General features: G+C 43.0%; 1 protein-coding gene across 4 annotated transcripts in view; it reads left to right on the forward strand.

The window, feature by feature from the left end:
* Positions 1-394: 394 nt before the first annotated feature.
* The window catches only part of ZNF516 (zinc finger protein 516), a 102,617-nt gene continuing 77,939 nt past the window's right edge, over positions 395-25,072 (forward strand). For all 4 annotated transcript variants that reach the window (XM_069004325.1, XM_069004328.1, XM_069004327.1 and 1 more), the window contains exon 1: positions 395-498. The gene's annotated coding sequence lies outside the window, so the exon portion shown is untranslated. The remainder of the gene's footprint in view (positions 499-25,072) is intronic.

Consider the following 25,072-nt stretch of genomic DNA (forward strand, 5'->3'; position numbering starts at 1 on the left):
AAGAAGAAAAAAATAAAGTTTCTCATAGAAATGCATCTGGGGCAACTCCAGCCCGCACCTTTCGCAGCGGAGGAGGTACGTGGGAACCGGAGCGCCGGTGGGCAGAAGCGCCACTCCGCGCCCGCACAACGCGGCGCCCGCCTTCCTCCCCCCCGCGCTCCCGCAGCGCCCGGGGGCGGCGGCACCCGCGCCCCAACTTTGCCCCGCGCAGACAATGGTCCCCGGCGTGTGCGTGCGGGATCCGCACCGGCCACACCAGCGCGACCGCCGGGGGACGCGCGGCGGGGCGGGCGGGGCGCGGCGGGCGCGGGCGCGGCGGGGGCGGTGCGCGGGCGCGGGGCGCGGCGGGGGCCGGCGGGGCCGCCCCCGCCCGCGCCAGTGGAGCCGCTCGGCGGATCATGTGCAGCGCGGCGCCGCTCGCATGCGGCGCGTGGTTTCACCTTCAGGGCGGCTCGGCGCGCCCTTCCCCGAACGCTGCCGCCGCCGGCCGCGCAGGAGGTGAGGGGCGGCGGGGCGGGGGATGGCCCGGGGGGCGGGGGGTCCTCGGTCTGTGCCCCTGGGGGGAAAAAAACCCCTCAACTTCGCGCCTCCCCCTGGGTACGGGGACTGTCCCCCCGGTCATCGGAGCAGCTCCAAAATGGTAACTTTGCGCTGTTCCGCGAGGAGGAGGTCGGGTTTACTGCAGTGGTGGTGCCGGGGGGTGGGGGAGCCCTGCGGGCTCCGGGAGCCTTTTGGCTTTGTACGCTCCGTCAGGGGCGTTGAGGGGGGGCGGACTGGGATATTAATCCATTTAGAGACAAAGAACAAATTGCCGCACTTTAAAGTAAAAAGCTTCGGCTGAAGAAGGTGGGTGATGGGTCGTCGAGCCCCGAGTAGCCACTTCAATTATTAACAGTGGGTTGTTCCCCCCGTTTCTCCCCCCACCCCCGCAAATATTGATCCAGCGTGTGCGTGAAATACCCGATGTGGGGCTGTGTCCGTGTGTGTCCCCCCCCTTGTTTGCGAGTCGCACTCGGTTCCGTGGCGAGTCGGTCGCTGCGTGATCCCCGTTAGAGAAGTACACAGTTTATCAAAGGAAGTTGGGGGTGGGCGGGCAGAAAAAACAATTATTCACATATAGACAGCGAGGAGGACTCGGAGGACAATGTCTCCGTAGCGATTATTTCCAGAAGAGGAAAAATAGCCCGTTTGATGCGGGTGGAGTGGGGGAGGGAGGCAGGGAGTTTAATGTACATGTTAAAGAAAAAGGGGGGGGGGCGAGAGGAGGGAAGGAAGGGGAGAGAGATAGAGAGGGAGGGAGAGAAAAGAACAGAAATAATGCAGTTCCAGACATTTTGTGCTATAAAAGCTTTCCTCCTCCTGGTCCCTCCCTCCCTCCCCCCATTACTATCTTCGGTGATCATTAGCATAGCGCCGAGTCGCGATCCTAATGCGAATTAAGCACTTGGGCAAGTTGAGGAAAGTTTGGATGGGTAAACTTCGCTATGAGGGAAGAAGGTGGGGTGCTAAAACTGGCAGTACGTGTGGGGAGGCGTGTGGAGCATGACAGCCGGCCGTTGTTTTTCCCCTCAAACCAGCTAACCTCTGCAATTAACTGCTGGAGACAAACCCTGTGTTTTAAGCCGAAAAGTGTCGGTTTGGAGTCAGCACCATTTATTAGGAGCGTTAATAAGCTCCCAGCAGCAGACAGGGATCTTCTGGGGAATGCGCATTGTGTCTGCCCACAGCTTATCCTTTACATTACCCCTATAGATACGGAGGCGCTTGGGCACTGGACGTGCAAATATCATTTTGCTCGGACTATTTTCGAAACATTAATTCTCTTCTTTATTTAATCCAGATGCAGGGTTCCCCTCCCCCCCTTCCCATTTGCTGCCTTATTGTTGGTGTACATTTTCTGAAAAGGCGACTGGTGTAACCTGTGGAATTTGAAATGCAAATAAAAGCCTGTGGGAGTTGAGGCAGAACAAATCAGCATTTATAAAGTGAAAAAGATTTAATGTCTTTGAAACCACTGCGAGATTTATTTTTTTTTTTTTTAATAATAACTGAATCGTGACGTCAAGTCGTTTGGGCAAGATTTTTTAATTTTTTTTTTTAAATGTCTGAAACGCGGGTATGCGAAGTGCTTACAGGAAAAACAGATTACAAGATTAACATCTGTTAACATGATCGTTTATCTCCAGCCAAAAATAGGTCAGTCCTTTCTTAAGGAAACACGATTGCTGGGCGCATGATTAAATAATGAAATTAGGCTGATGAGTTCATAAATTAGACGCTGTGTCGACGTGCGTTAGGGTCCGACCTGTGACAAAAATATGTAATTCGCGGTCCGCCGGAGAGCGGTGCGGGGTCAAAGTCCCTTTTTGGGGAGAGGCGCAACTCTCTCGCCGTCTCCTCCTCCCCTCCTCTTCCTCCTCCCCTCGCTCCCCATCGCCGGGCGGTCCCCGCCGCCCCCCCGCCCGCACCCAGCGTCTCCCCGGCTGGGGAGCCGAACTCTCCCAGCGAGCGGAGAAGTTTCCTCGGCGGGGAGGGACGCGGGGGTGCCGCGGTGAGGCGGGGTTGGGAAACGGGGCCGGACGGACGCCGAGCCGAGCCCCCGCCCGCCGGCGGCCCCGCCCCGCCGGGGCGGCCCCAGCCCGCGGGCCCGCCCCCTGCCACCGCCCGGCCCGGCCCGGCCCCGCTCCGCTCCGCTCGGCCCCGGGGTGTCGGGGCGCGGTGAGGTGGGACGAGGAGCCGCCGTGCCGCCGCCTTTCCCCGGCCTTCCTCCTGCCCTGCCCTGCCCTGCCCTGCCCTGCCCTGAGCGCACCCCCGGCCCGGCCTCGTTACTGGTGTCCGCTCGCCGTTCCCCCCGCAGCGCTTTGATCCGGCTTTTTTTTGGAAGTGGGTGCAAAAGTGCCTTTATGAAGAAGCTCCTCGGGCCTGGCGGGGCCATCGATCTTTTGATTTTTGTAGGGTTTATTTTAACCTTACTATTATTTTGAGGCTGATTCACCGGTTTCTGGAGATTCTCCCCCAGAAGCTGGTGGCTGGCTGCCGTGCTCAGGGCCGGCTCCTCGGCGGCCGGGGAGAGGTCCCAGAAGCCTGCCCGGCAAAGGGCCGCTGCGCTTTGGCCCCATGCCACGGACTTTATTTCATGCTTGCTGCACTAAATTAGTTAACAGCCAAAGGGTTTTTCATTAACTCGACTTGGCAACCGTGTATTTCGTTGGCTTCTCCCCCCACCCCCCCCCCCCCCAAAAAAAAAAGCGCGTAATTTTAAGCAAAAGCTGAGTGGCATAACGTGGGTTGATTTTGATTTGGGAGCGGGAGTCTTTTTCAAAATCTTCCATCAGATTTCCTTTGTGCCCCCATCCCCGGGCATGGTGTGTGGGTGGGATGATAGCTGAGAGTTTTGTTTTGTGAGATGTGATGTGTGTCCTGATTTTTGACCATTGCTTTCCAGCAGTGTTTTAAGGCCCTGTGTGTCCTGGGCCAAGCAGGAGGATGCTGACCCTGTGGGAGGGCAGTAACCTTCAGGTGCCCCCCCCCTCAGCCCTGTAAGGGATATGTGGATGGGGCCAGGGGGAGTGTGTACATGGACCTGCTGGGGAGCTGGGTGCTGCATGCAGGACAGGTGCACGCAGGGCCGGGAGGGGTGTTGTGGCAGGTGGATAGGAGTGTGTGTGCACAGATGCAAGGCAGGGATGGGGTATGTTGCATTGCTGCATGGGAGCCAGATGTGTGGGCCTGCAGGTCCTGCTGGGTATGTGTGTGCATGGCAGTGAGGCTCACATGGCTGCAAGGAAGGGGAATGCTTCATTGAAGCAGGTGCGTGTGTGTGCTCATGCCCCCATGTTTGTGGCTGTGTCCCACGAGTGGGTGTGGGTGGTAGTGCATGTTGGGCTTCTCTAGTGAGGCCCCCCCATGTGCTTGCCCCCCAGGCTGGCTGCTGCCAGTGGGTCGAAAATAACTGCATTGTAAGAAGCGTTGGCTGTTTCTGGGGGGGAGCAGTGCCAGGGAGGGGTGATGGTGATTATAACAAAAGTTTCCTCTCAGCGAGGAGTATATTGGGAGTTTTGCCGCGGTCCTTTTGTCCATGGCAGCTGGCTGGGATGAGTTGTTTGTTAGAGAATGTTGTTGCTTTGTTTCTCCACCAACATGTCCTTTACCTCTGTCACAGCAAACCCACAATCGTCAGCCTGGTCATCTGCTACTCTGTGCATCCCAACTTTGTCCCACTAGGGTGGGCCACAGTGGTTTTTGGAGCTTTCCTCATGTTGAAACTGGAAGCTGAAGTTGCGTAGGAGCACCTGTGGTGTAATTAGTAGCAAGGTGCGGATATTCCAGGAGACATCTTTTCACAAGAGCAGCTGCTGTAGCTATCTTGAGTGAGTTTTGTATAATAAAGTCATTTGCATGGGGCTCTGTGTTACTGGCACAAGAACACCTTTACTAGCTCCTGGTGTAAACTGGTTTTTAGCTATCTCTAGAAATTCTTGCCTGGGGTTTGTTTTCAAGCCTTTAGTTCCTATAAAACTGAGTGGTGTTGAAGTGACACCTAGTTAGTGATAAGTACTGTGGAATCTGTGTGAACAATAGGGCATTATAACGCCCCCTCTAAACTGTTAGTTTAATATGCAAATATAATGCTTACAGAAGGGAGAGAAAAAAACAAAGCATCAGTGAGAATAACATTGTCCTACGGAATAATCTAAAACATGTTTAAGGAGAGGAGTGATCTTTGTTAGTGTGGCACCTGTCTAAGCTTAGCACAACCTTCTAAACTTCTGTACCAGACAAACTATGTATTAGTCCCTCTATGAATGTGAATGACTATTTCTCTGTGCATCACAGAATAGAAGAGAGTTTACATCACTAGGGTGAAATCTACGTATTGTTACTTGCAAGTGACCTCAATAACTCTATCTGCCTAGAATGGAACAACATTTTGTAGATTAAAGTTTTCCTGTGGCAGTGACTAATGTATTTGCTTTAAAAATTAGATTCATTTTATGATTTTATAATTGGTCATAGTATCATGCTGTCACCAAGATTTAATAATAGCAATTATCAGTACAGAAGCATTCATTTAAGGAGTTGAAAACTATTGTGCCATTGTTCTGAATCTCTCCCTGTTGAATTGATCCTCGTTTTAGCAAAGGAGGATGTTTATGTTTTAACATCTTACAGATCACCTTCAGAAGCTGGGCTGTTCGCTTCAGTTGACTGAAAAATGAGTAACCTTTAAAATGCACCTTTGCTGTGGGTGCTTACACCAGAGGGGACAGCCTGCAAGAGTATCCTCATAGAAATGGTGTAGTTACCAACTCCTAAAAACTTTGGGCAGTCTGTTTATTTGGATTTTTTTGTTAAGGTCTTTGTGTGCAGGTGACTTCAACAGTTGTCTTTAATTACCCATAACTATTATCTTGTATACTTATATGTATGTATATAGTTACCGATAAGTATTATCTGTCTGTAGTTACCTAGAACTAGAGTTATCTATAGTCATCTATCTATAGTTCTCTGTGATTAAGATCCGGTGAGTTTTATGCTGAGGTCACATCTAATGAAGGGCATCTATATTTAGTATGATCCAAAACCTGTCAGCTTTGAAAGGCCTAACTTTTGTGAAGACTTCAGTTTGTGCCAAGAACTTCCAGGAGTTCTCTGGGATTAAATGCAGTATGTAGAATAATCCAGTGCATAAGCTTTCATTGAGACCAGTGATGAAGTCTGCGTATGTGTACTTAAACTGGAAATCTGGGTTTGCCTGTACTGTTTCTTAAAGTCATCAAAATAGAAAGCTGAAATGCAAAGTGATTGCATTTTGCAGGAAGCAACTTGTCCAAGCTTGCCGATTTCACAAGAAAATGTGCCTGTTTAAGTTTTTGAGACACGAGTATGAATTTGTAGATACATACCTTTCAAGCCCAAATGGGCATTGGATTTCTGCACAGAGAGGAGAAATGGACTTACTACTGTTTTTCACAACCATGTGATGTTCTTCAGTTGGGTAAGAGCATGTACTAAAGAAGTCCTAAAAACTGACTTGTTGCTTGTGGATCCACTGCTGCCCCATAATAAGCACCCTTTCCACTCCCACTGACTACTGGGAGTTGCATGAGGGTGATTCTGGGTGGAATTACAGTTTCTGTATGGGAACCCAAAATCGTTAGTTATATTGGCAGTTAATCAACTAAAACTTACTATGGTAATTTCTTTTTCTCTAGCCATAAACTTAATCCAGATACCTAATCACAGTGTGACAAAAAAACAGGAAAAAAAAAGCCACATTTATTTGATTAGGTATCTGCAATATAAATATTTGAAACTTGGAGCAACATTGCTTTTTCAAAGCAGACATCTTACATGCTGCAAATATTTATACACTTTAGTGCTAGGATAAAGCTGTTCTGAATCAGACAGTGAAGGCAAAATTCTGTTTTTCAGTTACCCACTGTAACTGCACAGAAACTCTGTGCAATACTTGGGAGTTAGAATGACTTAACAGATAGCAATATTTCTTGATTGTCAATTCTATGTTGAAAGTAAATGAAACTTCCTTTCCTTTTCCACGAGGAGCGATTCCAGTAAATATTATGTTAGTGAGCCCGCATTAAGACTTGCTAGTGGATTATAGTCCAGGTAGTTAACACTGCCACAGCTTTCATTAGGATGATGACTTCATTACAAATGTTTACTTTCATTACCTATTAGTCAGCAAATGTTTGGTCTCTTGATCTGCTGAACCTGCTTTGCCATTTGAAGCCAGCAAGCTCTCTTTTTTTTTGGTGTGATGATTACTCAACGCTGGTTGTTCATTTTTTGATGTTGTGTACATCTTGGTTATCTGCAGAGCCCTGTCAGCATTGTTACACACTTGGTGTTAGCAGTTTCTCCTGGTGTTTCTGAAACTGCATTATGGCAACAGCACCTTGTGCTGAACGCGGGGCATTAAGCGTGTGTTCTGAGATTAAGTTAGTGCATGGATGGACAGAACTTGAGTCTCATAAGTTGCTACCAAACTATTTATTGCCTAATAAATTCTAGCAGGTCTCATAGCAGTAGCACAGGTCTGCTGTGAGATAAATTGTTTTTTTACCACTCCCAGGTTGTGAGCTAACATTGCACATAGTGTCCATCGCAGGGACACTGGGACAGGGCGGCTGAAGATGCTGGTCTAAACTGTTTTAAGTCATGGAGGAACAGAGGCTCTTTTCTGTGGATTCAAGACTGCTTACCTTCTGAGAACTACTTAAAATTCATTTTTGCTAACCTTCCATTTAAGTGATTACATATGGAAAAGAACTTAATTTGTATCATCAGGATATTGTGTAGCTTAACGCTTGTTCAATAAAATCCACATTTCATTATGGGCTGGTGGAGAAGCTGTAGGCCTGGCATTGCTGTTTTACTGTCGTGGTAAAACCCAAGGTAACTTTAGTAGGGTGACTGAATTTACAGCACTGGATGTGGGGATGAATTTAGCACACAGCACTTAGCTCCTAATTAAAGCTTATAGTATTACATCCGTAATCAGGGCACTCTTAGAATCTCTAAGAAAATTACTTTTTGCTTTGTCTGCTATTCTCCCTTTTCTTTCTCGCCATCTAACTGTGTGGTGTTGGGAGCTTGCTTCTCCATGTTGGGGCTGTCATATTTATGTCCCAAAGGAAATGCTTTCCAGCAGTGTACTTCAAATTGCAAAGTAGAAGAATTTTGTGGCTCCCCAAATCTTTAAGGCCGGTTTCTAAAATGATCTAGCTTTTAATCTTCTTTTCAAAGTAAAATAGAAACTACAAAGCATATGTAATTACAATTTGTAGCTATTTTTAGACTCCTGACATGTTTCATTTATGGTATAATGATAAAAACAAATACTCAGCACAGAGGCTAGACAGACAATTTTCAAACCAACAGCATCCGCTTCAGCTACCCTGTGTGTATTTCATACGTGTTTCCTTTGGGGTTTTTTTTTTTTTTTGTTCTTTTTTTGGCTGGGAGTGTACTGAAACTGTATGTCTCAGTACATGCTGGGGGGTGCAGAGAAAATGAGAGCTCTGTCTGTCGGGCAGGTCCTGTTGTGAGTGTTTGCTGAAAACCGGATCGTATGTCAGTGAGTTTTAACGTACTGCACACACACACACAGACGCACGCACGCATGCTTTGCTTTTCCGGCAGGTATAAGAAAGGAAGAACGGTGAGTTGGCTTGTCACTATTTTTACACTGCATAGAAATGCTTATGTTGGCTTTTTACAGGGATAAAGCTGACTGAATAGTAATTTTTCCTTGTCTTTTTTAAAAAGATGGTGAGCAGTGAAGTGGTGTTAGTTTTCAGTAAAGAAAGAAAGAGAGAAGCTGGTGGAAATTGAGGTGTTCTAGTCACAATTGTAGCCTAATTTTAAAATGATCACGTTTACTTATTTAAAAATAGATTTGGGAATGAAATTAGCCATGTTCTTTGTTTTTAAAAGGGTAACGTGTGCGCACTCACCATATGGTAGCATTTAACCCATATTGTATGAGCTGACAACAAGTCACATTTATTCTCTGATTTATTTCAGTGTTTCAGAATGTTCTTTTTCTGAAATCTAGTACAATAAAAGATGCATTTAGGATTGTGCAATGTAATTGTCTGTAGCTGTTTTGCTTCATTGTTACACTGATACCAGGTTCATGAGTAAGCAATATTTTTGCCTTCTGAAATAATTTCCTTAAGAAACAGTCATTCTCTGAATGTTGAAATGGTTTGCGGGAAGAGTTATGAACAATAGCCAGTGACACGGTGTGTTGTAAAGGATTGCGGGGTGAGGTGTTACAGTCTCTGCTGGCTGAAACTAGAGCTGCTCCTTTGATGGTTGAGTGTGTGCTTGCAAAGTCTTTCTCCCCCTCCCGCCCCCGTGCTCCAGTCTTTACACAGAGGTTGCTTAGTTGTCTATTTTAATGGATGCATTCTGGCTTCCTTTGCGGTAGACTCTGAGGCACCTGTATTGGTGAGCTGGTATCAGCATTGGCAGCCACAAGTATGATAAAACCATGAATCAGGCAGCTTAAGGATTGACTTAAACTATGCAGTTAGGGAAATAAGATACCTTATTTTCCCTCTGGATTTCCCTGGGTGTTGTATTTTTAGGCTTTCTTTCCCCTGTGCCATCCTATCTATGCACATCTTTGGGGTTTCAGGAGATTGAGGTTCTACTGCAAAGTTCCAAAGTGTGCAGTAAATAGGAGTAAGCCCCATACGGTGTGTAGTGTGAGAACTTTGAAAAGTCAGTGGCACTCCTCACTGAGGTACCGGTTGCTCACCATCTGTCTCCTAAAGTAATTTCTTTTAACCTTGGGACTCTAAAAATGTTTCAACAAGGTTATTCATGTGTTTGTCTGAAGCTTCTATAAGTGTACCGAAAAACTGCTAAGCTTCTAATTTCAACATGGTGTTTGAATACTAATGTATACTAATTAGGAATGGCTGACGTTGTAATTTACAGAAGTTGAAAGGAACATTAAACACCACCCTTCCAACACTAAATACAGCTTTTCCTCCTGTGTGTAGCTGCTTATGTGAAACCAAGGGTCCGTCTTCCAGACTGTTGTGCCAGCACGTTGATACATCCTTGGATAAACTACCAGGCTCGTGTATTATCACATCAGTCCCTTTGCAACATCCTGTGTGTAACTGTACCTTTAGCTGATTAACACAATGCTTTCTTGGTACTGTTTTTGATGGCTCTGTGGATGCTTATTTTAAGACCTTTTTTAAAGAAGTGTTTTCATCACTAAAGAGAAAAGCTGTATGAAATCTGTAAATACTTACTTTAATTAGATTTGCTCTGTTTGTCTCTTTTTTTTTTTTCTTTCCCTCCAGATAAATTTTACCTCAGTAATGAATGCTGTGATCTTCAATGCATAATTTATATTGACATTAATAATGATAGTTTAAGAATATTTTAAAGCCATTTTGAGAAAACATGACAATTTATGTTGATAACCTTGGTCCCAATAAATTTGAACAGATTTTAGAAGAGAGCTGTGACTATCAGTGGTGTGATGAAATAACCCACTTCTTTTCATTGTGGCAAGCATATTGGAGAGTTCATCTTATCATGAGCGGTACATACCAGGTGTCAAGTGACATGCCAGACACACAGCTTTGCTTCTGAATGACTCTTTCCAATTAGAAAGTAATGGCTTTAACGGGATCAACCAAGTAATCGGAGTCTGTCAGTTCTCCAGTGCCAGGAGGTGTATATTTGCAAATGTTATTTATTTATCTGCTTTTTAATGAGTTGCAAAATTGTTGGTAACCTTGAGTAAATTTGGGGGGTGGTGGAAATACTATGTGGAAATTGTGGGATTAATGGTTTAGCAGTTGGGATTAAAAATAGTCTCAGCAAATTACCCTGTTGATACTGAAGCCAGAATCTGTTAATGGGGTTACAAGCAGATTGGTTTATCGGTCATTTATTTTCTAGGTTGATTAGGGATTATAGGTTGCCATCACAAAAGTAAGCAGTGCAAAAGGCGAGGATTGCTAATACTTCACTTCGAAGTTTCATGCACTTATAAGGAGGGTGTCTGGAGCTCAAAAGTGGCTTCTAGATTGTGGGCAGCCTTTCCCCTCAGATTTTTACATTCTGAAGTAGACGTCTAAGGAGCCTAGGTATTGTAAAGGGGTGGTTTGGCTTGTTAAAAGTCTGAAAAATGGTACAAAACAATAATTGTGAAATTCATGCAGGCTGCTAAGAAAATTTAAAATGCCTGCTGCTGAGTTGCCTGCTGTTGTGTCTCCTGTTTCAGTGCAGAACCCAGGGCGTTTCTTGCTCACAACAATGTGTATGATGTGCAGTCTATGCAACAGACTGGAGGCTTTTGTGTGTCCTGTTCTAACCTGCACAAAAACTGTGTGTACCTCTGCATGACAAAATCCTTTAATTCCGACCTGTTTATTGCAGATCACACATTTGTCTCTGAGCTAGGGATAGAGTTGCAAACCAGGCCATCCCCTCTGAGTCCTCATAAAAGGATGACAGCCATGATGGAGCCCTTTAGATATTACTGTTATCTTCTGCTATCTAGCTTGGGAGATGCTGTGACTTTCACACTCTTTGCTACCTTGTCCTGATGTACAGCTTGAGATAACCTAGTGACATTTATTTGGCTTTTCAATACTTGCCAAATAAAATGCAATGAAATAGCAGGTGAGCATTTCTGCAACTTTTTAGCTGCATGTGGAGCACTGCACAGGACTGGTGGAGAGAGCCATAATTGTTTTTGTGTCCTTGGCTCTGACAGAAAATAAGGGGGAGAGCAAGAAGTTTAAGAAGAGAAATGCTGACTTCGTTTGTTAAAGGAGTGGAAGATACGAACTTAAAAGGAATCCTCTGGGGACTGGCTGGACTGGCAGGCTGGTGAAAGGGAAAGAAACAGGGACCTTGAGATGTAAGAGATCCTTACCCTTCTAAAGACTAGGTCTTCTTCTGTCCTTGCAGAAAGCTTGTCCGAGCTTCCTGTAGGTTCTGACACTGGTATCCGAGGATCAAGACTTGTATCACCAGGCTGGAGAGGAAGACAGATGGTTACCTGCTTAATGTGGCTCTTCCGTGAGTTTTGTGCTCCTGGGGGATGGGAGAGAGAGTCTAATGGACTTGATGAAGGATGAGCGGCCCAGGCTAGTGACAGGGTCAAGAAGTTTGTCTGAATTTTGGTTCAAGTCTTTTCTCCTGCAGTTTGGCTTGCAGACCAGAGCAGGTTAGTCTGGAGTGTGTAGGGAGCTGTCCTGCTGGCTCAGTGGGATTGGGAATGCTGTCCTCTGGGGTGGTACTTCCTCTGAACAGGAAAAAAAAACCCATTGCTTGGTACAGTCTGTGTCATCTGTGATCCACGTGGAAGAAGAGCACTCTCTTAAACTAAACTCTCTTCAATACGTAAGAAAAAGGCCAAGATGATCAGAGTTGAGAGTCTGACAGCTAAGAAGATGCTAGACGAGACAGATTTTTGTTTTCTTACACACCTGGTTTATTCTGCTTTATTCATTGTATTTTACAGTTTGAAGACGATAACAGTATTTGAAGGGCTTAAATCTCCATTTCTCATTCTAATATGCAAAATGAAGTTTTGAACTTGAATCTTCCCTTCCTTTAAAAAGAAAATATCTGTGTCAGTATAGCAGTATGTGAAGGTAGGAAAATAATTTAGCAGATGAGTAATAAAAATGCTCTTCACACAGTCCTCCCTACTTTTCCTCCCATGCTGTTAGGGTCTAATGGATTTTGACTAGCATAACTCATTTCTTGTGGAATCTTACGGCAGCTCTGTGAAGTCTGTTGAAGACCAGATAACCAGAACTACTCCTTGTGTAATTCCACCCACAAGTAAGATAATTACACCTTGTGTTTGGGATAGCGGAGCTGTGCCAGTATGAGCTGGTTCACTTGTAAAGATCTCTCAGCCGTTTCACGTCTGGCGTCAGCATCGGTCTCTTCGCTCAGAAGTGATGAAGAGCTGGTGCAAGCAGCAGGCACAGCAAAAGCTGGAGGAGAAGAAAATGGGGTGTGATGAGCTGAACACAGCCTTAAAGGAAAAAAGACAGTAACAAGATCATACAGCAATAAAGAGGAGAAAATGGATGTTTGGAGGAGCTGTGAGTGTCCAGGAAGACTGCTGAAGGTGGAGAACCACTTTCCCCTGTACCTAGGGGCACTGAGTTTCTGTAGGTGGGCATCTTTGTTTCATCAGAAATCACCATGGCAGGAATCTATAGTGACCTGCATTAAGGTAGTAAAAGAATCATTGCCTTTTGGTGATCCATTTCTTCATGAGTGGTGAGGCTAAGGTTGTGGCTGGAGCTCCATTGGTCATCTTGTCCCTGTACAGTGTTGCTGGATGTCGCTGTTTGGGATGCGTTAATGGGTTCTGACTGAGATTTGTTTTATTTCTTGTGGCACTGGTCTGCTGGGTGGTTGCTGCCATCCTGCAGCAGCACCAGAATGAGATGGGGTGTGTGCAGAGTTGTGTAGGAGCAGGATATGGGAGATACCTGGTGTTTTGTCTGGTGCCTAGCATGTGCAGTCCTGCTTCATCAAGGCTCTGGGAGAAATTAGCGTGGTGGTGGTTGTGGAGAGGAGATGTTAAACAGAAGGAGAAGAGGAGGTTGGTCAAGCACATGTGTTTGCATATGCATGGGGTAACTGAATTTTTCTTGTGTTGTTACTTGAAGGGACTTAAGACTTGGTTCTTCTGTACAAATCACCGTTTGTTGTAGACTTCTTTCCTGTCTCTTGTCCCCTAGGTGTACTTTGCTCTGCAGTGCCTTTTTCCTGGCTGTTGCACACTTCTGAACTTGAAGGTGGCAGAGACTTGGGATGAGTGGGTGGATGTGGCATGCTGAGCATGAGAGTTTTTGGAGGAGGAATATGAAGTGGAGCAGGTTTGTGTTCAGAATGAAAACAGGAGCGATCCAGGTGTTGCAAGGGGCCCGTGAGAAGGATGAAGCTATGCTGAAAAACCAGGCTGTTGGCGCAGAAGGGTTGGGAGGATGTCAGGCATGATGCTAACAGCCACCTGAGACTGATTAATTTTTAGCACTGGTAGCAAACTTCCTTAAGAAAGGAAACAAAGAAATTACTGTTAATAGAATTTGTTAGGACTAGCTGGGTTTGGGAAAGATGCATGTCAGCAAAAACAGCCATGAAAAAAGCACTTGGGAAGTCTGTTGTTCATCCCCTGTCTTTTTTGTGAATACTGTCATGAATCTGTCCTGAAAGCACATTTTCTAGACATGACTTTTACTGCTACAGCCTTAACTCTCATTACTTTTGCAAAGAATGTGCTGGGTATAATGTTTCTGCTCTCCTAAAAAGAAGTAGTAGCTTTATGTTTTTAGCATTATAAAGGAGATAAAATGAGGACTTGGAACGGTTCCCTTATCCAGGCTTCTGTAGCTCTGATCAGTTCCTTTTGCTAACAATCATCCTCTACATCAAACCACAACATGATGGTCAGGTAAAGGTGCGTGGAAACACTGCAGGCATCTGTTTTTATCTGACACAAAGTCAGCGGTTTAGGCTTACAGAAGATTATGATTTATCAAGAGAGTATAATTATAAGCTGTTGTTATATGGTGGCACCCAGTAGCAATGATGATCTGTTGCTGCTGTTCTGGGATGTGTACAAACACACAGTGAGAATAAGTCCCAGGACTTGATTGTATCTTGTCTGTGTACATGTGGTTGTAGGGATCCATTAAGGGGTCATTAAAGTTCTCCAAAGCATATCTGCTGTCAAATTAAGTGCTAATAAAAGACTGTTAATTATCACAGTCCTCTTCACAATAATATGTTATTAGAATTGAATTTACTGTGCATTTTACTGCAGTGGGGGGAAGCCAACTTTGGCGTTTGATCCTCACCTGGCATTTGAATGTGTATGCATAATACGAGGCAAAATTTTGCCACAATCTTCCTGGTACTGAAGGCTGCCTGCGTGGTGGTCCTATGGAAGTGCCCTCTGCTCTCCTCCAAACTTGGCTGGTTTCTGTGCAGGGACTGGTCCTGCCCCAGGCTTGGAGGAAAACAGCACCATGGAGCTCTGGTTCTGCATCACTCCATGGGTGCCTAGAAATGTGGTCAATGCCAGAGTCCCTGGGTCGTTCCAGAAATTAGCCTGCCAGCTACCTGGAAAAACTAGGATGGTTCATTAGCCATTCTCTTTGTGTCCATTACAGAGGGGTAGTACTGAAAAGTCACTCATGCCATATAGCATGGGTATAATCACATGAGTACAGCTTTTTTCCCTGGGGAAAAGTATTGTGTATAGACTTCTCTTTCACTGCAAAGATACTTTCCTTTTGCAAACAGCAGCAGCAACTTTTTTGTTTTTTCTTAGTAAGAGCTGTGTGGCATAGTAAATATGCACAGATATAAAGCTTGCTTTTATGTATTTTCTGAGCAGTGCAGATGGAAGTGAAGTAATGCCACATGCCGTGGACGTGTAAATGGCATTGTAGTTTCTTCTAGACAGTGGTCAGAAAATGATACAAATTCCATTACTTTAGGACATTGCATCAACTTGACCCCAGAGAGTAAACCTTGCTCAGTTACTGTTCATTTTGGTGGTGTTTCTGCAGTTACTTTGGTCATGTTAGTTTAAATTTACATCAGCATACATTAGGCTAGAGCTTGGCATTAGGTGTGCTGAATATGCACTGTGGCATAGAAAGTGGAGCAGGATGACAGGGAACTGGGCTGGCAGAAGGAGGTGTGCTCATGGTGTCTATTTTGTTCCTCTGAATACTTTATTTCAGCCCTGTACTCCCTGAGTCATGTTAATCCTGGTATCGGTAGGTACCGCCTATGCCCAGGTTATTCCTTCCTTGAGGTCATGGCATAGGGTCATTTATCTCACTTTCTGACTGCTTTTCTCTGTAAGCCATACTGCTTTGTAGGTCAATGATGAATTCATGGCTTTCAGGGAGTCATGTCTGCTCATGTGCATGTGCACACACACATACACACACACACGCCCCACTACAAAATAGCAACTTCAAAGCCCTCACTGGGTAATCTTTACTGACATCAGTGAGCACTTGTTACTCATCTGAGGAGTCTTGCTGACTTGAGAGGCACTTTCTCGTGAGTAGGAGTTTGCCAGTGTTAGCAATGGTGGCCCAGCTTGGCCCCATAGGGTGATCGTATGACTCAGGTACCCTAAGCTTAGCATTGCCTGGGCAAGGGCACATACACACACATGCACAAAGGAAAAAAAAAAAAAGAAAAAAGGTGTTGGTGTTACCAGGCCAGGATTTGAAAAATAAGAAATTATTGGTTTCATGTCCGTTCTTGGTGCTGTTTCAAGTCAAGCAAACAGAATACCTGCAGCCTTGTAGGTGCAAGTGCCTCCTTGGCTGCACATAATGATGTGGAAGACTTTGTGTTTATGACAGTGCAACGTGATGTGCGTCTGTCCCCTTGCTTCCTTCGTGACATTATGGGCTGGATTCTCCTCAACTCTATGCCATTTCCACCTGCTGATCAGTTCTGGGGTGTAGGCCGGGCCAGTTTGGTTCTCCGTTTATACAGGACATAGACCTGCATGCTCTGAATATATGTGTTTAAACAAGAGGTCAGTTGTTAACAGAAAATGGTAAATGCCTTGCTGGGTAATGGGAAAATGAAGGCAGTATTGTCATGATTATGGTTTTAGAAACAGAGATTGTTTTCTGTAGTTCCTCAAGTATGACAGAAGACACCTAGCTAAGTATTGTTAAAAAAAGGTGCTTGCTAGAATAGTAGTATATGTTTGATGAGCTTAATGCCAAAGATAGCAATGCAATTTAATAGAGTGACTTCATAATCCTATAGTCATTCAGTATTTCTGCTTCTTTTACCTTGGTAAAGAGCAGATTTAATTTTTTTTTCCCTTCTCCTATTTCCAGTTTTGTGGAAGTAGGTTATTTGTAGTTCTCTACAGTTTTGAGGTTATACATTAGCAAGCATCATATTATTAACCCTTGCAATTTAGTGTTGATTTTTTGTAGTATAAACATAGTATATGCCTATACATGTGGAAACAAAAGTCAGAAATTTATTTTAAAGCTTTAAAGGTGGATATGTGGTGTTGGCAAGAAGCAGAGTGTACCCTAAGGCATCCTTACATTGCCAGTTGGGATTTAAGCTTTTATACTAGTAAATTTTATTGTCTAGGTTAAAAGCCAAATTCATTCAACCAAATTAATCTCTGGATCTTTTCCAGTGTGGCAGAGTTTAACCAGGGACAAGCGTAGCTGTTTGGTTAAACATTAAAAGATGCTGTTGATTTGATAGTTTTTTAACTAATATTAGAGTGAGCTCAAAATGAAAAGAAGTTTTGAAGTTTTTGCATGGGGATGCCATGCTGCCAATAATAAAATGGATCTTTATTTGTTTGTTTATTTATTTAATCAACATGCTTGCCATGAGTACAAAGCTTGTAATTTAACTCTCCTCCTACAGGGTCCAGCAGGCTGATCCCTGTAGGCAGATGCTGGTGGCCACTTGGAAGTCTATTGAACTGACTGCAAAGATTTGATCATGTGGGTCAGTCTGTATAATTTGGGGTTTAGTTTCAGAGACAGTGATTCACTGTTGCCTGATTTTGGAGCTCAAATAATTGCTTGCTATCCGTGCTGCTTTTGAAGTGTTCTTAACTAGGGTGTAAAAGCAGGTAGTTTATGTTAAGTGGCAAGAGAAACAGTTTGCCTGCTGCATGAAACCACTGTATTTGTATATTGGTGTAATGTGTGTAATCCATCCATAAGTTTATGCATTCAGTGTCCTCCCGGAAGTGTCAAGAGTTCCGCAGTGCCCCCGAGCACTAGATTTAGCATTTGATGCTCAGATGTAGTTTTCAGATCTATAAAGTGTCTGCATCCTTACAGCTCCCCACTGGCTGTGTTTTTGAAGACGTCGAGGTGCTTGGTTCTCCTCCCAAGTCAGCTGTGATTTATGCTCAATCAGAGAGGACTGAGGCAGCCCACTGAAGTTACCCTAAGGGAAGCTTTCATCATCAGGATGATTAAAAAGCCTCATTGGGCATATGATGCAATACCAGTGTGCAGGATAGCCCTCCTGCAGGTCAAGGGCTCAGGCCCCAGCTGATGCTTCTGCCCAGGTACCTTAAGGATGGCAGAACCACAGGTGCAAAGTCAGGAGAAGAAGGAGCAGGCAGGAATGGTTGTTCCTGTGCATTTTTCTCCAAGCAGTGAGGGGAATGGGAAAGAAGGTTTAGGAAAGCTGAATTACCAACTTGCATAAATGAAAAACAGCTTAAGAAATGCAGTGCTGACATAGCATAGGTGAGATCTTGTTGCCCGGTTGCTCCACATGCCCCGTTGTGGCAGCTGGGGCGGTTGAGCAGGGTAGTACGTATCTGCTCCCCTCTGCAAGTTTTCATGTTGCAACTCCTGTATGGATGTCTTCTGGCCGAAAACTTCTCTCAGGCATCACTTTAGGAAGCATGTTTTGACACTGCCATCTTGCATATGTGCTTAGAAGGAGTCACTGCAGGTGTCACTGCAAAGACAACTCTTCTCTCGTGTGTGGTTGAAAGGTTGCAAAGCAAAGAAGTCAGTGAGAATTACTTTGTTTTATTTGAAGAAACCAAACCCTAACTCTTACTCGTTAAAACTGCATAAATGTTACAAAAATGTGTATCGTCATTGAATATATCTGGGAGGAGGTGATTAGTTTTAATATGAAACACTGGGTTTGGAATGCTCCAGATCAAGGGCATGGTATTGCAAGTATAACATGATTTGGGTAAACCAAAACGGTATTTTAACATTTTGTTTTGTGTTTTGTTTGTTTCTTGTTTTTTTGTTTGGGTTTTTAAAATTATTTGAAACACATCAGTATATGCACTTGGGCCCTTCACTGGGACCTGTTTGTGGAGAGGTGACCTTAACAAGACATCCTGGCCCGGGTGGGTTCCAGCCTACTGTCCTTCCTTCAGCGGAAAGGTTTGGTATGGAGTGGCTGATTCAGTATTGAGAGGTATGGTTTTTTGGGTCTCTTTTTGGATTTAATCCATGTGCTTTATTGCCTTTTTTTTTTTTTTTTGTGGTGGTGACACTGACATTTGTGAAAACCAGCTCTGCTGAGAAACATCATTAACACACTAGATGTCCTGTGTCACTTTGCCAGGGTGAGGAGGAAGGGATTTGGTTGGGATGTAGCAATTGGCAAGTATACTAAAGTGTGGTAAGACCAACTGGATGCAGTCACTGGGGTGCAGTCAGATTTGATTGTCCTGTGCTTAGTTACTCTTCCTGTGGTTACTGACAGGTGAGGCATCCTGCAGAGTAGCAGGCATCTTCATGTTTGAGCTAGGTCATACAGTAGCTGATCTTACAGATTTAATAATCTGGAGTGGTTTTGCAGCATAACAAAAAGAGTTTGCACCCTACTTCAGATTAATGAGATCTGTCTCTTAAAGCAGGGGTTTTAAGATGTAATTACTCTGTATTTATATAACAATCACTTATTGTGGTGGGAGGTAGCTTATATAAACTTTTCTTTAGGATTGTTTTTGTTACTGTGAATGAAAAGTCAGTTGAGTTTTCTTCTTTTTTAAATAAAATTTGAAGGTAAAATCAAGCTATTTTTCCCCGCTGTGCATAGGATGTAACCCTCACAGTGGTACAAATTGCAACGAAGGTGTTACTGCTTTATGTTGATTCAACAACATGGAAGTTCTGCCATGTGCTGTATGGGTGTCTTCTTCTTTCAAGCCCAGTGGGCCAGACTTCTTGAGTAGCCAAATCTCATAAGAAAAAGCTCCTGTCTCTTGTGGCATGGTGTCTCTCGTAGTGGCCATGCAATGGAGGGTAGAGCCCTGGTGGAGGGGTAGGGATGGAAAAGGTGGAGACCTGAGGGCAGGACTATAGCCTGGAGGTGTTGGCTCACCTCCATGGAATCATTGTGACATTTTTGTTTGAGTTGGGGTGTGCTTTGAAGTCCTCCAATGGAAAGCCTGCCTCCTCGCCCCTGTCTTAGCTTTCAGGTGGGTAGATTTTTCTACCTACACTTTACCAGAAGTGTAGGTTTAGCTGCCTGTACTTTACAAGAACAAAATGTTTCCTGTGGCAAACAGAAATTGCATGCAGAAACCCATGTTTGATTTCTCAATTCTAAGTCTCTCTGTTCTTACAAAAGAATAGGTTTGATGAACTTCTCTTTGTTCCACTTGTTAAGTTTTAAAGGAAAAGATTCAAATTGTGCTATTCAAGACCATGTAAAGTATTTAAGTTGTTGTCTTGTCCAACAGAGAAGACCTGGGGGAGTTGGGAGGTGGAAAGGAAGAGAAAACAATACCTGTTCAATTAAAAATGCTGGTGCAGATTAAGGAACCTGTATCATTTTTATGCCAAAACTCAAACAGCAGTTTCAGTTCAACTGTTGACTGACACAATCATTGCCCCTGTTGCAGCATCTGAGTAACTGTGAGGAAATACCTGAGTATCTCCTGGTTGCTGATGGTATCTTGGTGACTTCGTGCAGTGAGGTATGTTTTCTGCCCCTGGTGCCTGAACACATGCTGCTGCCTGGGCTTTCTTCCATCCACAGTGGACAGGAATGAGCACCAAGCTTCATCTCTGTGCTGTTGCCTATCCTTGACTAAAACTGTTGTTGCCTCTCTTGGTGCATGGAAGCACATTCTTGGATGTTGTGCTTCTCTGTTAGGAGTGAAGGCCGCCCTCTTGAGCTTGGGCTTACGAAAATTGCTACCTTAGTGGTTTTTATGGGGTTTCCTTCTTCTGCTTCTGTTTGTTTTTCAGTAATTGAAACTTGCTGCTGTTCGAAATTTGCACGTGAAATTTTAATTGCTAAATAAAACTTTAGTTATTCATATAAATTATGAGGAAACCAGTTAACAGCTTTGTGTTTCTTACTGTTCTGGTTATGCCTACTAGGAAACTTTAAGGAAATATATGAAGCTGTCAAGGTTGCAAAAGCAAGAGTCTTGTTCTTGAAGAGAAGAGACTTGGATAGCTCATAAAATCGCAGCCTTTGGGTGCTGCGCAGAAGTAAATTGAAGTCATTATGACATTATGGCAGAGAGCATCTGATCTGCCAAACTGTCAGTGTTTGATGGACGTGGTATCTACTGACATGATGTTGCATGAGTGCCAGCCAGTTTCTCTTTCTGTCAGCACAGTGTTGATACTGCCAAGTGCCTGTTACTCCCTCGAACTACTGCACGTGTAGAAAAAGCTGCTGATCAATACTATAAAAGGGCAGTTTATGTTTGGTGATTATCAAATGCATATTGATCTGTTTTTCGGTTATGGGTGTGTAATGTTAGGAAATCAGTGATTGAGACGATTGAAGTATTGGTAACAGATAATTTCTCTAAATTACAACATAAACATTTGCAACACTTAATAACTTGCCAGATATAAATAGTTTCCTGACAGCTTTCCAGCATCAGTTTCATGTGGGAGCTGAGTCACTAATACCCTAAAGTTTACGAGGAAAAAAATCAATGGAAGTATCAGGAAGTGACTTTTTTTTTTTTAATAGTATGTTTGGTGTGCTTTTGTTTGTTTGTTTGTTTAACATAGCACAAAGTGAGCATCCCAAAGAAGTGATTTTACCACCCTGCTATGACTAAATGCCTCCAAAATGAGTCTGGAAGCAGGTTCTGAAAGTGGAGATGCAGCAGAAACAAAGGTGAAAGTTGAAAGAGCAAATACTGATGTTATGCAAGATAGCAGATGAGAAATGATTCAATAATGGTTACAAGCATTCATACAAGGAAGGAAAACCCCCCCAGATTCCCACTTAACAATATTGATTCCACACTTGAAAAATGAAGTGCAGTTTATTGCATTCAAGTTGTAGAGAATGCTCTCCGCACATCCAGGGAGAGGTACGACAGGAAGGTTTTTGCTATGTGCTTAGACAACAAAGTAATACAGGAAGGATTAAAGGACTTCTCAGGTGAAGTCATTCTCTATTTAATGCTTATTGAGAAAGCACTACCATCTTCTAGTCTTGGCTGAATATATTTTGGAGGGTTAAGGATATTTCTGCCACTGTATGTGTGACTGTTGAAAAGAAGATCAAAGCTCCAGTCTTTTATTGGCATTCTCTCATAGCAAGGGTGTGTGCTTTGTATTTTACTGTGTCATAATTTCTAGGGGGTTGTTTTTGTTTGTTTTTTTTCTTGTTTTTGTGTGTTTGATGGTTTGTCATCTCTAGTACAATGCACAAATTAGTTATTCAGGTAAAAACTGTAAAATCTGGATGACCTAATTATAGATTTCTTAATTTGCACTCCTGTGTCTTGGTATTAAGTATTCCCTTACTCAGAAGAGCTCAGTACTTGGAAATCCCATTGCAGTCAACGGAAAATGCAATAATAAGCACTTTGGAAAGCAAGCTTTCCTTGTTAGGCACTTAAGCATGATGGTTTGTACAGATACCCGAGACATGAAAATTCTTTACTTAAATTAGGAACCTAGTTAGTATCTCCAGAGCCAATTAAGTGTTTGAAAAATACTTGCACATCATTTGGGAAATTTCAGGTTTAGTTTTAAATAATTCTGAATGTTGTAGGTATTTTTGCTTAGAGCAGATGACTAGAATTTGATTGTGTATTTTAAGTAGTGTCTTTTTGGAAGAAATGTTCAAGTTTCACAGTGGAATCTCTGATTTAGTTTTTTGTTAAATCTACCATGTCATGATTCTACTCACACTTAAAAGGTATGAGTAGTTTTGAAAATAAGAGTAGCCCCACTGGATTTAAGCAGATTATTTATGTGTGTGAAGTTACTCAGTTGCATAAGTGTTTGCAGAACTGGGACTTGTGTAAAGGTTCAGTTAATGGCTTAAATTTCTTTTTCTTCCATTCTTAGTAACTTTATTTTTAAGATGTCTGAAAAGCCTGTATTTACAGCACAGCTCACTCACTGCATTTGGTTTCAGAAAGGAAAATCATTTTAGGTCATCTTCTCTTCATGTAGAAGGAAAAAAATTGATGTGGAAATAGAACGGATTTTGGATTCATGCATGTTTCATCAGTGATACAATGGATTCATTCATAAACCTTTAGTAGGATGTATTTTGATATTTTTCCTTTCATTGTAAAACATAGGTGCAAGTTTTCCCGGAGAATTAACAACACAAAAGCCTTAATTTAGAGTTATAATTAGAAAATGATGACTTTACCATTCACAGCAGTTTAATGGTTTTATGTGGAATGAGAACATGGATGAGGCTTTCTCGAATGCAGGCCACTTTAGGACACCGTGAATAATGTGCAACAGATAATTTTGTTCAAGCAATATACAACAAAATATGGAAATGCTAAGACTACATGTTTTAGGAAAGCGTATTCATAAATGATCAGTTTTTTAAAATACATCCTGAAATAGTTTCATACACTATGGGCATGCTGTGAAGCTCAGGATGTCCTAGATTTCCTCAGACAATATAAAATACTTCTTGTTATTAAATTTCAAGCAGGATTCACTATGTGTCCTTTTTTGTAGTTGTTCTGGGTAATACCTGAAAGTTTGATGGTTTCAGACAGTTTTTAGTTTGCTCTGCGGACAAATTGGGGCATTTTCAAAGTAGCGGTTAAAGCATACTTAACCCCCATGGACTAAAGGGTAGACCAAAAAGTACTTCCCTCAAAAACACACACTATAATCTCCCTCCCTCTGTCTTTCCCCACTTTCCTCCTATATGTAAGAGATTTTTTTTTTTCTTTTCTAGCTCTGCATTCTTGAGTACTTATCACCAAATTATCTGGTTAACTCTTGTATAAAAACCCAATGAGGAGACTTACAAAAAGCATAGCTGAAGTTTTCAAAGGAACCTTCATAACAGCATTTCTAAGGCTCTTCAGCTACTTTGAAAATTTCAGTTCATGTCTCTCTCCCTGTCTGCTTGTATTGACCATCTCTGCGTGTGCAAGTATATAGAATGTAGTGTATGGTAAAACTGGCTAAACATCTGTTTCAAATTAAATGTAGTCATTGACAAAAGATTGCTTTAGGCTCAGGTTATTTCACCAATATTCTACATTGAACTTCTATTCAAACCCAGTATTGCCTATTCACAGTCTGAGGAGTTGGAGCGAGGCTTGAGTGAAAAGAAATGTCTTCATGTGGCTGGGTGCCAGAATGAGGTGACCTCTCAAAGACATTTGACCTGTGGAACTCACTATGCCAAGATATTATCAGAGTAAAACATTACAGCTCAGGCTAACTAATGGAGAGGTTATGACATATGACTTTTGGCATAAGAGGGCTACTCAAAACATGAAGTCAGGAAGACACATTTTCAAAGAAGGATGCTCTTGCCTACTTCTAAATCACTTTGTGCCCTCTGAAGTTGGGGTACTGGTCTCATCTCTTACTGCTTTTCTTAAGATGAAGGATGGCTGTGGTTTTAGAAAAAGTGGTTTTTTTCATCTGAACCACTGCTATAGTGGCTCAGATTTTAAGGATATATCCTCATGATTGTGCATGCTCTGTTATTTTGATACCAAATATGAACAGTGTGTGTCGCAAAAGGGAATTTATTATGATAAAATTGATTTTTAAAGAAGTGCAACAGTTAAGCTTAGTCAGCCTTAGTAAAGCCACAAAATTCTTGCAATGTCACTGAAACGACACTAAATTGTATGACAAGGAATGGTGACCTGGCAGCACTTGAGAATTTTTGTACAAGAGGTTCCAGTTCATGTTAGAAGCCAACACTGTAGTATTAGGAAAGCAACACACTACTGTGGTCTGCAATTTACGTATTATGTGCTTCACTGAAGATTAGCTTTATTAAACCAGCCACTGCTTGCAGATCTGCTTCAGCAAGACCAAATCTGAGGCTTTTTAAATTTTTTTTTTCTTTCCCTCAATGATGAAACAAGCAGAAGCAGACAGACTTACTGCATGTTGCTTCTCCATTCATGGAAAAGATGAATTCAGAACTATTAAGACAGTTTCCTGTTTAAATTGCTGGATTTTTTTGTTGCCCAGAACTGGAATTCAAATGAAGCAAGAACCAACTATTTCTCTCTGACCTTGACACATGTTTGCTTTTCTTGGCCAGCTGGAAAAATGTTAGAGCAAACTTCATGGAAAGACACTAAGAGAATAATTAAAACCTTACATGTAGTTTTTCAGCTGTTGGTTATGTTTCTTTAGAGAATTGATTCAAATAATTATAGACAAAAATAATTGTAACACTAGCAGAAAATCTGCCTGTGGATTCTAGAGTTGAAGGGTGAAGAACTGTGATTTTGTGCACATTTTATGGTTGATTTTTGATTATTGTGGTGACTCTCCCTGGAAAGATTTTATTGTGCTGACTGAATGTGACCAACTTTTGACTTCAGCCTTTGTTTTGTAAGGTACTTGAAATGAGGAGCGCCTTTGGTGCTCAGCAGCTGCATTTCTTTCTTTAGTGCTTTCATCAGTGCAGAACAAAAACAATAATGTGGAGATAACTCAATTATAAAATGCATAGATGTTGTTTCACTTACTTGCTCAATAGGCCAGAGACTTGGGAATATGAACCAGTGAAGCAATAAGCATTCTTCTAA

This window comes from Aphelocoma coerulescens, chromosome 2 (assembly GCF_041296385.1).
Source record: "Aphelocoma coerulescens isolate FSJ_1873_10779 chromosome 2, UR_Acoe_1.0, whole genome shotgun sequence".
NCBI lineage: Eukaryota > Metazoa > Chordata > Aves > Passeriformes > Corvidae > Aphelocoma > Aphelocoma coerulescens.